We start from the raw sequence: 14,433 nt of genomic DNA, 5'->3' as shown, positions 1-14,433 counted from the left end.
CATGGCTGGCCCTTGAAAACACAGTGAAGGTGCAGGGGCAGAGAGGGGAGGAGGTTCACAGAAATGGTAAAAAGAGATCTCAGGGCATGTCAACTGGGTCAGCGTGAGGCAGGTACCCATTCCTGAACCAATCACTGTGACCAAGAAAATACAAAATTCCCATTGTCCGGGGTTGGATTCTTTGCCCATCCCAAAACTGGACTAAGGATAGGGAAGAGCGAGCCTCCAATGGAAAAGTGGCATGCCAGTACCAGAAAAGAAAAGGAAGCCAGGCAGTCGCAAACAAAACATGCCCACTATAAGAACATAGATTTTATGGTTCAATCTAAGGAAATTCTAAAAATGCAATGGAGAGAGCTGCTTTAAGAGTGACTAAGCTTCTTGTACAAGAGTTATGCAGGCAGAGCAGAGATGTGGTTGCCTGGAGGGCAAGTGAGCTTAGGAGCAGATCCTTCCCCCAGTTGAGACATGAGACAATGGCACCTTAGACTGACACCTTGATTGCAGCCTTGTCAGACACCTTGAGCCAGAGGCATGCAAGCCATGTCAGTTTCCTTACCCACAGACTGTGAGATAATAAATGGTTACTCTTTTTTAGCTGCTAAATTGTGGGGTAATGTGTAACATGGCAATAGATAACCAGCACAGCCTTTAAAGCCCCTTCTCATCCTAATATTAGATAAGTTTGAGAATTTATTTTATCAAAGGGACTATTATTGTTGTGTGAGTATGTATGTGCCTGTGCATATAAACATGAGTGTGTGTTTGTATGTGTCCGCATGTATTTTGAAGGAGGAGGTCAGGAAGTTAATGCATAGATAAGGAAAGAGGATAGTCATTTCAAAGACTCCAGCCCATTTTGATGTTGATGTCCTGGCTCTCTCTAGCAATACATTGGTTTCTGTGAACAGAACTTGCTCCATTTTTCAGAAAGAAAAAAAGTGTTGCTGTGACAATGGTCACAAAAGGACTAAAGCTGTCCCTCTTAACCAAGTTTCACGCCCTATGAGAGACTGAAGCCAGCAGTCCAAATTTTGAATTTCTGAATTTTGGCGGGCCAAATTAGGCCCCCCAAAATTGTTTCAAGTATAATCAGCATCACTTGGACTTTTTTTGATTAGTACGGGAATGGTCAGGTGCTTCTCAAGTACCATTTATGCCACTAATTCGATTCTTTGCTTCACAAGAATATATTAGCCTCCTTTTCTGCCCAGAAATCTATGACTGCCCATTCTAAAGCCATAAATTATGCAGGAAGCTCTTCTGTGCAGAGATCAAAACTGCACTGGCTTTTACTCATGCCAAAAGCATGCAATCTGCCTTGTCCTGGAGAGAGGGGTCCTGCCACAGCAGGAGCTACAGAAACACCGTTGACATGATCAGAAGCCCAGTTTTCCTCCCGTTTCCCTCCTGCCCGCAACAATTAGCCTTGCTCAGAATGTCAGGCTACTCTATCCTAATGGCACACAATAACAAAACAACAAAAGCTGGCATCTTAGAGCAGTAAGTGAGAGCCTGTCTGAGATTCTTCTCCACCAATGATTCTCAAGTGACCTTACCAAAGGGGTAGAAGGCATCATCTGAAGCCTCTCAGGTAGGAGCTCCCAGAAACTGATCCTGAGGTGGTTAGAGGTCATACAGGAATCAGGAATCAAGGGTTTTTCAGGTGGGTTGTACGGAGGGGGCCACACTAACGATTTCTGTTCCAAGCTGAGTGGGGATGAGCACTGGGTATCAGTAGATCATCCAAAGTGAGAACAATCTGGGGCAAAGCACTGGAGGGTAGGACTACTCAAGGAAAAACTTCTGGCCTGTGCTCCTTTGGCACCACGAGGACACAGCAGAGCTGCCAAAGGAAAGAGATCCTTTCTTTGTGGTCTGGAGCTGAGCCAACAGGCAGAAGGTCCAGTAATGCGGGCAAAACATTGGCCTGGGGAGATGAGGCCTGGATTCCAGTCCTGAAGCTTTCTTTGATCAGTTTGTCTTGGTCAAGGCTCTTTTTTTTTTTCACTGTAATTAAGCAAAACCCACTCAAATTAGCTTAGGCCAAATAGAGTCTCGGGCGTAGGTCTTGCATAGAACCCAAGGGAAACAAGCAGAGTTGAATGTCAGAAAAAACTGGACCTAGAAACTGGAAAGCCACCAAGAATCAAGACAGCTTCTCTCTCTCACTCCTTTTCCTTCCCTCCATCTCTCTCTCTCTCTCTCTCTCTCCATGTTCTCTCATCTAGTTTTGCTGTGTGCCTATGTCATTTCCGTCTCTGCTTTTGCATGTCTGCAGAATTCGGCCCTCCAAGTGTAAATGTCCTCAGTTCAAAAAACCAGCTGAACTGACAAGTGTTGCTGAATTTCATTTCCAAATTCCCAGGTGAGAGAGGCTGACTAGACAGATGGGGTCAGAGGCCTGATCCTGGTCCAATCAGCTGTGGCCTGGAATGGGGGCTGGGGTATGATAATACAGTACAAAGAGAGCTGCCAGTAGCAATCTCTGAGAGTTGGGGAAGGAGACTGGTGAGAGGGTAGGCACCAGGAGGGGCTTCTTGGGCTGGGCACACTGTCAAAATGCATCTACTTTAGCACATAGCCTGCTTGGATTCCACTTCTTTGAGGAGCCAAAACTTCTACTCCCTAAAGTCTTCCCTGTGAGTCCTGAATTCTGTTCAACAAAGACATCAGCCTTGCAGTGAGATGACATATCCTAACTTTTGCCCTCAGAAAGAGCAGATAGTCCCTCTACCAATGTGGTCAACCCTTTAGTCGCACAGGAGTTATGGAACCGTAGGACAAGTCTGACAAAATAGGAGACAGATCAGGTTAACCATTCTCTTATGCACTGTGGCCTCCTCTCCCCAGTGCCTGAGCAAGAAGACAGCCGGAGTCTGAGGAAGGTGCTTTAACTAATCTGCTAAGGCCCAGAGGGGACCGTTGACAGCATTATCACTGCGCCAAGTGGTTCAGAAGTTCCCTTGTCTCACTAAGGTTATTGGATGCCCAAAGGCCTAGAAAGAGTTGGTGTGCCACCCTGGGTACCCAGCTTGCTACTCGGCTAGAGAGCAAATGGAGTGCTGGGGAGACAGGGGCTCCATGTGCAGCTGGGAGAGGTCTCTTCTAAGGTTGTTCACAAGGCAGCGCAGGCACATCTCTAGCTTGTATGGAGACTTGTGCCCCACATTGTATAAACAGGCCCTTTTAGGGATCTCTTATTACTCTAGTACATTCATGTTGGTTTACTTCCCATTTTAGCTCATAAATCATCTCTTTTTCATTCTCCTGTCTTCCTGCAATGGTTGAGAAATTATCTGACCCAAACACACCATCCTTGGACTGAGGCTTCCTTCAATGTCAGTCACTTTTGAATCAAGTACATTTAGCTGCCGTCCTGCTATTTTTCTAAATTACTGTCTTCAGCAAATGCTTCATTAAAACAGTCTTTTTATTATTCTGATGGAATTCAGCAAACAGTGTCTATGGGACTTTTGTTTTTGTGAAGTGCTCTGTTGCCGGGATACCCAGGGTGAAGATGTCAGAAGAAGACACATTGAAAGGACAAGCTATAGTGAATATCCCAGAATCAGCCCCTTGCATGCTAATCATTCTGATTTACCCTATGCTGTTTCTGTTTGCTATAGGAAAGATACTAGAGCCCACAGTTTCTAAATAATAAACTATCCAAAGATTAGAAAACATGTATTATTAAGGAGGGCGAGGCATGCTTAACTTCCTTCTTTTTCCTTTCTTTTAAAATGTAGCCCTAAGACCATTAGAGACACATTCTGGTATTTCATTAATGCAAATAGGGAGATGAAAGAGGAATAGATTTCTACAGTGACAACTTCAGGAAGAATTTTAAATACAGTGAAAAGGAAAAGGAAAGGATGAGAAGAATTAAAGCTACTTCTAACAATAGCAGAAAGACTCTATGGTCACCTCATTATTTAAAAAGCATATATTAAGCATTTTGTTAACAAAGCATTTATTAAGCACCTTCTGGGTAGACAGTATGATACCAAGGCCTCAGACTTAAACTAGATGCATTTGAAATGAAATAGATGTAACAGCCTACATCCAAATAAATAGAAAAAAGAAAAGGCAATTTTACAAGTTCAGAAAGAAGAGACTTGAGATTGTCTTGGCCATAACTCCCATGGCCAAAGCAGACAACAGATATTTTTATAAGCAAATAGTATGGTGTGTCAGGGGCAGAGGACAAGTTAACTTTGGACTATCTGAATAGCATCATCCTGATCACATGAATATACTGTACTATTAGACTGTGGGCTTGCCATGCTAGACAACACATGAAGCATTATGTTAATGCAGACACAATATTTCAAGAAAAATGTTGGCTAACTACATACATTCCAGATGAGACCAACAACCTTGGTGGAGATATGGAGGAGGGCTGACCAGAGGGAAAGTTCTAGAAACTACTTTATCAGAATAATTATTGAAGAAACAGAGGATGTTTAAGCCAGGAGAAGAAAAGTTTACAACGTTGGTCAAAATGCTATTGAAGTTGTAGAAAGCACCAAAGTCAACTCTAAATACATCCATCTTGACCAAAAACTGTCTGAGCTCAAAATTAGTATTCTTCTCTCATCATTCAACAGAGTAGAAACTTGAATGTTATATTTCCCAAAGAAAATTAGTTTGCAGTCCCCCCATCAGCCAGGCATTGCTAAGTCATAGCACAGGGCCTGGGGTCTGACGAGGTCCTTGCTTTCAGAGGCGGCACCATCATCCAAGTCCAAGGCCTGATCTTGGTTCTGAGGGAGTCTTCTCTCTCGGCCAGGGGCTTTTTTCTTCACCAGAGAAGGAGAAAGATGACTCAGAGAGTTATTCTCCTCTGAGGGAAGAGGTTTCTCCCTACCAACGACGTGTTCTGAGAGAGCTGCTGAGTGGTAGGAGCTGTCACTTTGGACCTGAGCTTGTACCTCAAAGAGACACAAAGCAACCACAAATCCTCAGCCCCCACTTATGGAAATCCATTGCAAGATTTCTGCCCAATTTTTACAATGCTCATTCAGAGAAGCTAACGGAATATAAAAATCATTCTTTTTAAAACTAAAACATCTTTTCCACAATTTATGTGGAAATATGCTGCAAATACCAAAAGTGTAGCCCACCTGAGACTTCTTAAGCTGTTTCTAGAGGAAGAAATTTCTGTCCTTCTTCCCTTCCTGTTGCCAGCCTTGTTTTTAAAAAATTTGAGTACTCTGATGAGCAAGAAAAGGGACCATCAAGACTCCCATAAAAATATCAAGCCATGAGAAACCACAAGAGTACCAGAGTCAACCAATGCGATCGGTACTGAGTCTAGGAGAAACCAGAATTTTTTTTTTTAATTGATGTCATAATAGTTTATAACATTGTGAAATTTTAGTTGTACATTATTGTTTGTCAGTCACACCATATAAATGCGTCCCTTCACCCCTTGTGCCCACCCCCAACTCCCTTCCCCCTGGTAACCACCAAACTGTTCTGTCTGTATGTTAGTTTATCTTCCACATATGAGTGAAATCATGTGGTGTTTGTCTTTCTCTGTCTAAACCAGAATTTTTATATTTAAAAATCCAGATTAACCTATATGCTGGCTTGACCATGAAACAATCAATATATTACAGAGGGATATGAGGATTAATTGTAATAATTATACTTAGACAGTGCCTACTACATATTGTTAAAATGATTAATTGTGAACTGATAGCGGTATTTTAAAACAGCTTCTCAGCTTTTCAATATACATAAACTTTAAAAGGTTCATACCTTGACCTATAATTCCTCTTCCTTAATTTCCATACTAAAGAAATAATCCCAAATGCAGACAAGAATTTATACACAAACATGGATATTTCATAAATTTGAAACAAATGAAATCTAACATTTGGAGAATAATACATAAGTTTTGGAAAATTCATCCAATGGAATTTCAACATGGTAAAATTAAGACATACTGTGAGCAAAAAAAAAAAAGCGAATACAAAATTGTAGAAATATGACCAAGTAAAACATGCCAAAAAGTGGTTGCTTTTGGATGATAGAAACATGGATAATATTTCCCATAATAAATACGTACTATGTGGATGATGAGGACTAACAGGTAAAAACATGTTAAAGGCTCTAATTTCTCCTGTAGTTTTCTTTATTCTAGGTGATGTAGTAAATGGGTCATAGATAGAGGAAAAAGTAGAACCTGGTTGTGTCTGGACCTTCACCTCTGGCAGATACATGACCCCTGTTACTTTATGGTAACTCATGTTTAAGCAGCTGAAACCAACTGCCTAAGAATGGTTGTGTCTGGATCAACTTTTCTCTTGGTCTTGCCAGCATGGCAATCTGGTTTTTTTTAATTTTTCCCAGATTAATTTTCTTCTGTTATTGGAGACTCAAGTCCCAGAGCACCCACAAGCCTCTCCATGGAAATGCCATGTTTTCACAGGAAGCTGAACTTGCTTCAAAAGAACGTGAGAAAGGGGCTGAAGCATAGAAAAGTGTCAAAAGCCTCAAGACGTGAAATACCTAGAGAAACCTCAGACCTGTCCTGGAGGATCCGTGGGCAATTATTACACAGCCCTGAGTGGAAGTAATTTCCATGCTACATTTAAAATCAGCATTCCTGTGTCCTGCACTAGAAGTACTTCTAATTCATTTCCTCCGTTACCCTCTAGCTCTCTTCTTTCACTTAATTCTCTCCCCATTTCCATCACAAAAATTCATTTAAACTGCAGCTAGTACAATCTAGTCCTATCCTCACCTCAGGTGAAAAAACTTTGTCTTGAAACAAACATCATAACTCCCTATTGGGTTCCATGGACACTTCTGGGTGTTTTCACATATATATTGACCAGTTCATTCTTATAAAAACACTAAGAGGTGTTATTATTTCTATTCTATGGATGAGGAAACTGAGGCTCAGAGGGATTTTTAAATTACTTGTCCCATCATCCTGGGAAAATCCAGGGTTTAGAAGAAGCTTTTTAGAAGTTTTTCTAAACTTCATTTTTCTTCATATGGATATGGACATCCATATCACAGTGGATGTCCACTGGATGACATCTGTTCTGGGTTCCCTAGAAATAATATAACCATATAATTTGCCATCCAAACTGGGACAATTTTTAGAGGGAAAAAAGCATTATTCGTAATTATGCTGGGACAACAGGTATAAATTTGGACCAGCCAGGGAAAACTGGTAATAGTTATCCTAACTAAGGTGGGAAAGGTACAAAACACAGTCCACCACACACACAACCATGTGCATAAGGACCGTGTCACAATCTGACAAACATATAACAAGTTGTCAGCTGAACAGAAGTCACTGAGCCATTTTTGTGTCACGAGAAACTATCCCTAAGAAAACATGGGCAGGGACAATTCAACTATCGCAGCCACTCAAAATAATCATGCTCGAAAGGAAGCCACACTGTTGGGATATCATTAAAGACAGAAAATTTGAAATTGACTTTTAATGATTTCCAGAGAAGTAGGCTTCCTCCACGCATGGAGGCCCCTGCCTTGTAAAGCTATTCCTTGGTTAAGACTTAAGTGCTAACAAACTTATCCTTCTGTACAAACTGCATGTAACCAATGCAACATTTATATTTGCTCCCTTATTTTCGCCATCACCCCTACCTAAAAGCATTGTGGGCTCAAGAGAAAAACAACTCAAAACCATTGCTGGCTCTATTGGCTGCTGCTGAGTAGAGGCCAAGCCAATGGTCGAATTTCAAAGGAAAATTTGCATCTCTTTCCTTCTACCTGGACATTCTCATCAGCACACCAGAGGACCTGGAGTCAGCTAGGATTTTAAGTTAAGCCAGGACAATACCCACAAATATAAAAGTCGAAGTGTCCCTCCATGTTGCCCTAAGCAAGGCTGACTGCAGTATAACCTGGGCTAGCACAGAAGTGACACAGTTCAGCTTTGAAGTGAATGGACATCTCAAGTAAACCCTTCAATGTGTAGTCCTCAAAGGGATGCAGGATCCGTCAACTGCCCCCACTCCCTGTCTCTGAGCCAAGAGGGCTTTACTCTCTGACAAAAGAGCCAATGAGGCTTCAGGTTGAAACAGTCCCAGATGGCACTGCTTTGGAGGCAACTGAACTACTGCCTATCAGGTAAAAGAGCTGAAGCTGTGACAGAGGACAGCCATAGGAGATAAACAAGAGGAAGATGAGACATCTAAAATGCCCAAGAGAAGGTGAGAGTTTCAGGGAAGCATATTTCTTATCAGAGTTTAACCAGAAGAGACCAACAGACATTTTAGAAAAGTCTTTTGCAAAATCAAAACCAATAACCCATGTTAAAGCTGGACTCTCTAGTAGGATCTCCTGGGGCTTAGGAAACTGATTAGGTTGTATTTAAATCTATACGTATTCTGGTTCCTGAAGAGTAGTTGTGTGCAGGCACTATCTCCAGAATAGCTGGTTCCAGTTCACTGAGCACTGATGGGTTTGTTCATATGTTTTCACTCATCACATCCATAATAGTGCACCCAAGGGAGGCAGCATCGCACAGCGGTCAAAGGTCTGGAGTCTGGACCCAGAGTACATGATTTCGAGTCCCTGTTCCACCACTCGTTAAATGTGTGACTTTGCAAGGGTTACTTAATTGCTCTAGGTTTCAATTTCCTGCCCTTCAAGAGGTGGGAGGGGGAAATAGCGGTGCTTAACTCCCAGGGGTGTTGGAAAAATAAGTGAGTCAATATACATGAAATGATAGAACAGTGCCTGGCAAATAGTACCTACTGTATAAGTGTTGATTACCATTATGGATAATAAAAATACATTGACTGTTTTTCACAACTGGACAAATTGTTCATGCTTGTTGTTGCTTGAATCCCTCTTGTTCTAAAAATAATGTGAGGCAGCTGACAAAAATAAGTAAAATATAGTAGGATAGCTTAATTTTCAAGAGGGAGCAAAAGAAATAAAAGCAAAGACAGAGTTAAAATTAAGCTACGATGATTAGTTTGTTTTTTTGTTTGTGAGGAAGATCAGCCCTGTGCTAACATCTGCCAATCCTCCCCTTTTCTCTTGAGGAAGACTGGCCCTGGGCTACCATCCGTGCCCATCTTCCTCCACTTTATATGGAACACCGTCACAGCACGGCTTGCCAAGCGGTGCGTCGGTGCGCGCCTGGGATCCGAACCTGCGAACCCCGGGGCCACTGCAGCGGAGTGCGCACACTTAACCACTTGCGCCACCAGGTCGGCCCCCTGGTTTGTATTTTTTAATTGCGAATTGACCTCTCAAAGGAAAGACAATAGCTAGACAGAGCCAGGGGGAAGATGAATCCTCATGTATGATATGCCTTATAGCAGACATTACAGTCGATTCTTACACAATTTTCAGGTTGATGTCTCGTTATTGCTTCCTTTGAAGTCAACATTTTTCCTGGTTTTGTTCTCTTTCATTTGCATCACTGATACTTAATGCTCACGCTAGATATATATAGCAGAGATGAGGAACATACTACTCAAGAGAAGAGGGGCAGAGAGCGAGGAAATGGAAGCTAAGAACACAGGCAGACACAGAGTAAACGGAAAGGAAGAAGAGCAGGTAGTTTAAAAGGGGCTTAAAATACTGTCCTAGAGAGATGTGCTCTCTCTTGGCCAGAGTCCTCTGGGGCTCCCAGGATCTACAGGGAACTCCCAGCCTGACCTCTGCTTCCAATTAATGCTGCCCATTAACATTTTCATGAGGTGATGCATTCCTCTTCTGAATATGGTAATAATTGCAGAGTCCTTCCTTGTCTTGGGAGAATTTATTCAGCAAAAGTGTCTGCTCCAGGAACCAATTAGGAGAGCACTGTCTTAAAGAATTTTACTGTGATTTGAACATCAGGATTAACTTCAGTGTAGGTCATGTTTGTGTGTCACATGAACAAAGAAGTTATTGATATTCTAGAAATAGATGATTATAATAACAACTCACGTTTAGATTCACGAAACTAGAGGGGACCTTTTAGAGATCACTGAATCCTGCTTCCTTATTTTGCAGCTGAGATGAAGTGACTTTCCCCAGACCACTCTATCCCGTTATTATCAGAGTTAAGAGCAGATGCGCAAAAGTAAATTTTTATGTCAAAAGAGATTAATGGAACACAATGCATGATTTTCTTCTTTTTTCAGTTTTCTCAGTGTGGGAGTAGCTTTCACTGCTCTGAGCTGTTGTCTCGGGGACTGGGTGTGCCAGGATGTTCACTACAGCTGCTCTATAGTGGGCCATTTGGGACACTCTGTTGATTCCTTTCCGGCTGTCCAGCTGCCATCTGTCAGTGTGGCCATTGTTATTTCTCATGAGAATCAGCTATAATTTGAGAAGAGTTGCCACTTGTCAGGGGGAAACCATATCACCAAGATTATTACATTGGAAAGCATAATTTTGTTCAAAATTTACTCAGTAAACTCTAGCTGGAGAGCCAGAAGGTAATTCCATATTTATGTGCATGAGCTTTCTGCCACTTATTTTCCTCACTTCTCAGAAAACATGGCAGCAAAAGGAGCGGCCTCTGTAAACAGACTGCCTTGGTTATCAGCTATATGATCATAGACCAACCTCTTTAAGCCTCGGTTTCCTCATAGGTGAAATGGAGACTCTAACAACAGTACCTATAACATAGGTAAATGTGAATGTGAATGAGATCAACCAAGTAAAGCACTAGTACATGTAGGCGTTAAATAAAGCAAAAAAAGGACCGCAAGGCTGGGGAGTAGACAGACACTCAGGATAAAAGGTCATCAAACGAGATGCCATACTATCAGGAGATCAACCTTCCTAAGGCAAGATATCCGATTCTGTGTTTTAGATATTCCACTCTGAGGACAGACCTCTGAGGGGCTTCTTTTCCCTCTCTTCCTTGACCCTCATGGCATGATGCTCTCACAGCTACCCCTTTCCCCCCAATCTATTTAGCAAAAAAACTGGATAGAGAAGAAAATGACTGTCTCTTGTCTTGTGAGGCTGGACACAGGAAATGGCAGAAACATGAGGGATGGGGAGCTGAGGGGTTTAAAGCACTAAGAAACTGTGGGGGTTGGCATAAGGAAGAAGGAAGGAAGAATATCCAGGGATATGACATCCCCAACAATCTACAATGCAATTTGTGGGCAAACTGAACAGATTAAGGAATCCATTTTTGCTTCACTGGCCAAGTGGGAGGCAGGGAGGGATTACATGTTTTTCCCGATCCCACCTACAAGCTCTAGCAAATTCTTGGATTTCTCCATTTGGGAGTAGGGAGGTAGAAAGAAAGAGATACACCATTTGCAACCATAATAGTAACAGCTGACTCAGACAAGAATTATCAAAGGATGATAAAACAATTAGGTGAAAGTTTGATGGGAAACAGCATATTTACAGAGTTTCCAAATACTAATTACAAAGAAAAAAGTGATAACTTTATAGTAGATGGTTCATAACCACACAATCCAAGCTCACATCACCAATAATGAGACAAACTGACATCGCTTGCCTCCTCATATGACGCATTAAGACGGACACAATATTACTTATGTAGTATTCCTACCAAAAATGCATAACCTGAAAGTAACGACGAGGAAAGGGTCAGACAAACACAAATTGAGGGGCATATTACAAAATAAGTTGCTAGGTACTCTTTCAAAATGTCAGTGCTCTGAAAGACAGCTACAGGCTGAGGAACTATTCCAGATTAAAAGAGACTTAGCACAATGAGTTAGCCTGGATTTGATCCTAGATCAAAAAGAGAATGATATAAGAGATATTAGTGATATGAGATCTAAATATGAACTATATATTACAGAATATTATTATATCAATGTTAAGTTTCCTGAATCTGATCATTATATGGTGAGTATGTAAAAGAATATTCTTGTTTTTAAGAGACAGGCGCAGAAATATTTAGGGATAAAAGTCGCGGCATCTCAAATCATTTAGCAAGTATAAAAGAAGAAGGAAGAGGAGCAGAAGGAGAAGAAGAATCGTGTGCATAGTGGGGAGGGGTGTGTAGAAAGAGAGAGAAAGCAATGCTTGTAAAATGTTAACACTGGTGAATCTAGTAAAGCTTATGTGGAAGTTCATTACATTTGCATCTTTCCATAAGCTTGAAATTTTTTCCAAATAAAACATTTTGTAAAGAGAGAGCAAGAGATATGGATAAGACAAACAACAAGCGGATTGCAATATGTATTTGTCGTTAAGGGCACCATCCCCTTCCACGAGAAGCATGTTGGCCTGGGTCACATTTCATTTGGGGGTGCTTCGCTAAGCTCCCATATTGTTGCAATCTCCAAGGGTGTGACCTCCAATCATTGTGATTTCACTGCAAAGACAGACTGCTGATTTTGTGTGGCCTTAATTCTCTTTCAATTTACTAAATTTTTTTCCTAATGCTACCTACCAATCGGGAAAAATAGCTGACTGGTTAATTGTAAAAAGTTTATGAAAGCAGCAAACCATTTTCAAATATACATACATGTCTTAAATATTTCTTTTCCCTTGAAACTTTGTGTACTTTCTTTGAGTGGGTGTTCGCCAATTGGAGTTGCACATTGTCTTTCTTGCATCAAGCACAGTCACACAACTCATACATCACCAATTATTTCCAGATTTAGTTTCTTTACAGTTGAAAGTGCATTTCTTCTAGATGTTTACTTCTTTTCAATCATTTACAGGTGTCTCGCCTACTAATCTAACATATAGACTTTTTAAGCACTTGACTTTATTGAGTTCCTCCAGAGCTTTCAACTTATTTTTCATAGGAAAAAAAAAACCTTTTTCCTTATATGTATCATCAGTTTATGTAATATTTAATTAAATTCTATAATTACAATCTTAAGGACAACTAGATGGAAGAGACTTGGAAACAAACACAATTGGCTCTTGGTAAGAATACAGGCATACCGCTAACCGAGGGAGCAGAGGAAGGGCATAATGCTGACTGGGCGACTGGCTATATGCATTCAGTGTGCCGTAAGCTTCAGTCACCAAGTATTAGACAAGAAATGGAAGACCATCAGTTAATTTCACAGGGAGTTGGGTGTCGGTTAAGCAGAGGTCATTATGAGATCTTCTGTATTTACTTATTTTCAGCCAGCAAAAAAGATTCGCTACCCTCCAAGGGTAAAAATATCCCTTCTGGTGATGAACATCAATTCTCTGTGAAATTTACCACCTATCCGAGAAACTAAAATTAGGAGTGGTGATTTGGTTAACACACAGCAACTGAGCCCCTCCTGTGCACCAGGCACTGATCTGGGCACCGGGGTACAGACAGATCCCTCTGTGGAGCTTCCTAGTGCGTCTAGTTCTGTGCTGAGCCCTGCTTCTCTGCCCCAGTAGAGCCTGCAAAAAATGTCTGCTTGTCTCAATAAGTAAGGAATTAATTCAAGGCTGTCCTTTTTCTCTTCTGAGAGATGAGAAGGATGAAAAAGAGGGAGTTTTTTACCCTGTGTTGAGTTAAATGATGTTATCATTTGCCACATGTACAACATGTTGTTTATGGTACAGTCAATTGATCATGACACCAGAAGCCAAGTGATGGATGGGACATGGCTGCAGCGGCAGCAGAAAAACAAGGAAAAATAGCCATAATTAACATGCGGAGGCACATTGATGCAATTTTGTGTCTTCTTTTATTTAAGCAATTTTCTAAATTTGAGATGATTCCTTTAATTAATCATAGAGCCACGGCTTTTTAGTTTTCAGTATTTATCTCTGCCTTCAAATTACTTTAAAAAGACTGCTGTTGCTTTTAGTAGAATCTTGCTTTTAAAGCGAGGAAGCGCCTGGGAAGATTCCTGAAATATTTGAGTTAAAGAACATAGCTGTAGGGGGCTGGCCCCGTGGCTTAGCGGTTAAGTGCTTGCACTCTGCTACTGGCGGCCCGGGTTCGGATCCAGGTGCTCACCCATGCACCGCTTCTCCGGCCATGCTGAGGCCACGTCCCACATACAGCAACTAGAAGGATGTGCAACTATGACATACAACTATCTACTGGGGCTTTGGGGAAAAAAAAGGAGGAGGATTGGCAATAGATGTCAGCTCAGAGCCGGTCTTCCTCAGCAAAAAGAGGAGGATTAGCATGGATGTTAACTCAGGGCCCATCTTCCTCACAAAAAAAAAAAAAACATAGCTGTAGGTTCAAGTGTTGAACTCTGCATTGCCTAGCCCCCTAACTGGTTCTGCCCATCTCTTTGCCTCTAATCTCTATCTGCTCCCCTCCTTTCTTGGTTCCCATCCCCATAAGGCAGGCCATCGCTTCTGCATACACACCCACCTCTAGGCCCAATGCATATGAGTGTTCCTGCCAAGAATAGCTGCCTCCTGCTCCATGAATTAAATCCTATACTTTGCGAAATACTCAAATCAAGGCTCCCTTCCTCTAAGCAATTTTCTGTCCCTAGTCCTGTCTCGTGGATACATAAAAGTACATTTCATGAATACTCTTTA

The sequence above is a fragment of the Diceros bicornis genome, chromosome 1, assembly GCF_020826845.1.
Source record: "Diceros bicornis minor isolate mBicDic1 chromosome 1, mDicBic1.mat.cur, whole genome shotgun sequence".
NCBI lineage: Eukaryota > Metazoa > Chordata > Mammalia > Perissodactyla > Rhinocerotidae > Diceros > Diceros bicornis.
This window is presented reverse-complemented; position numbering follows the sequence as displayed.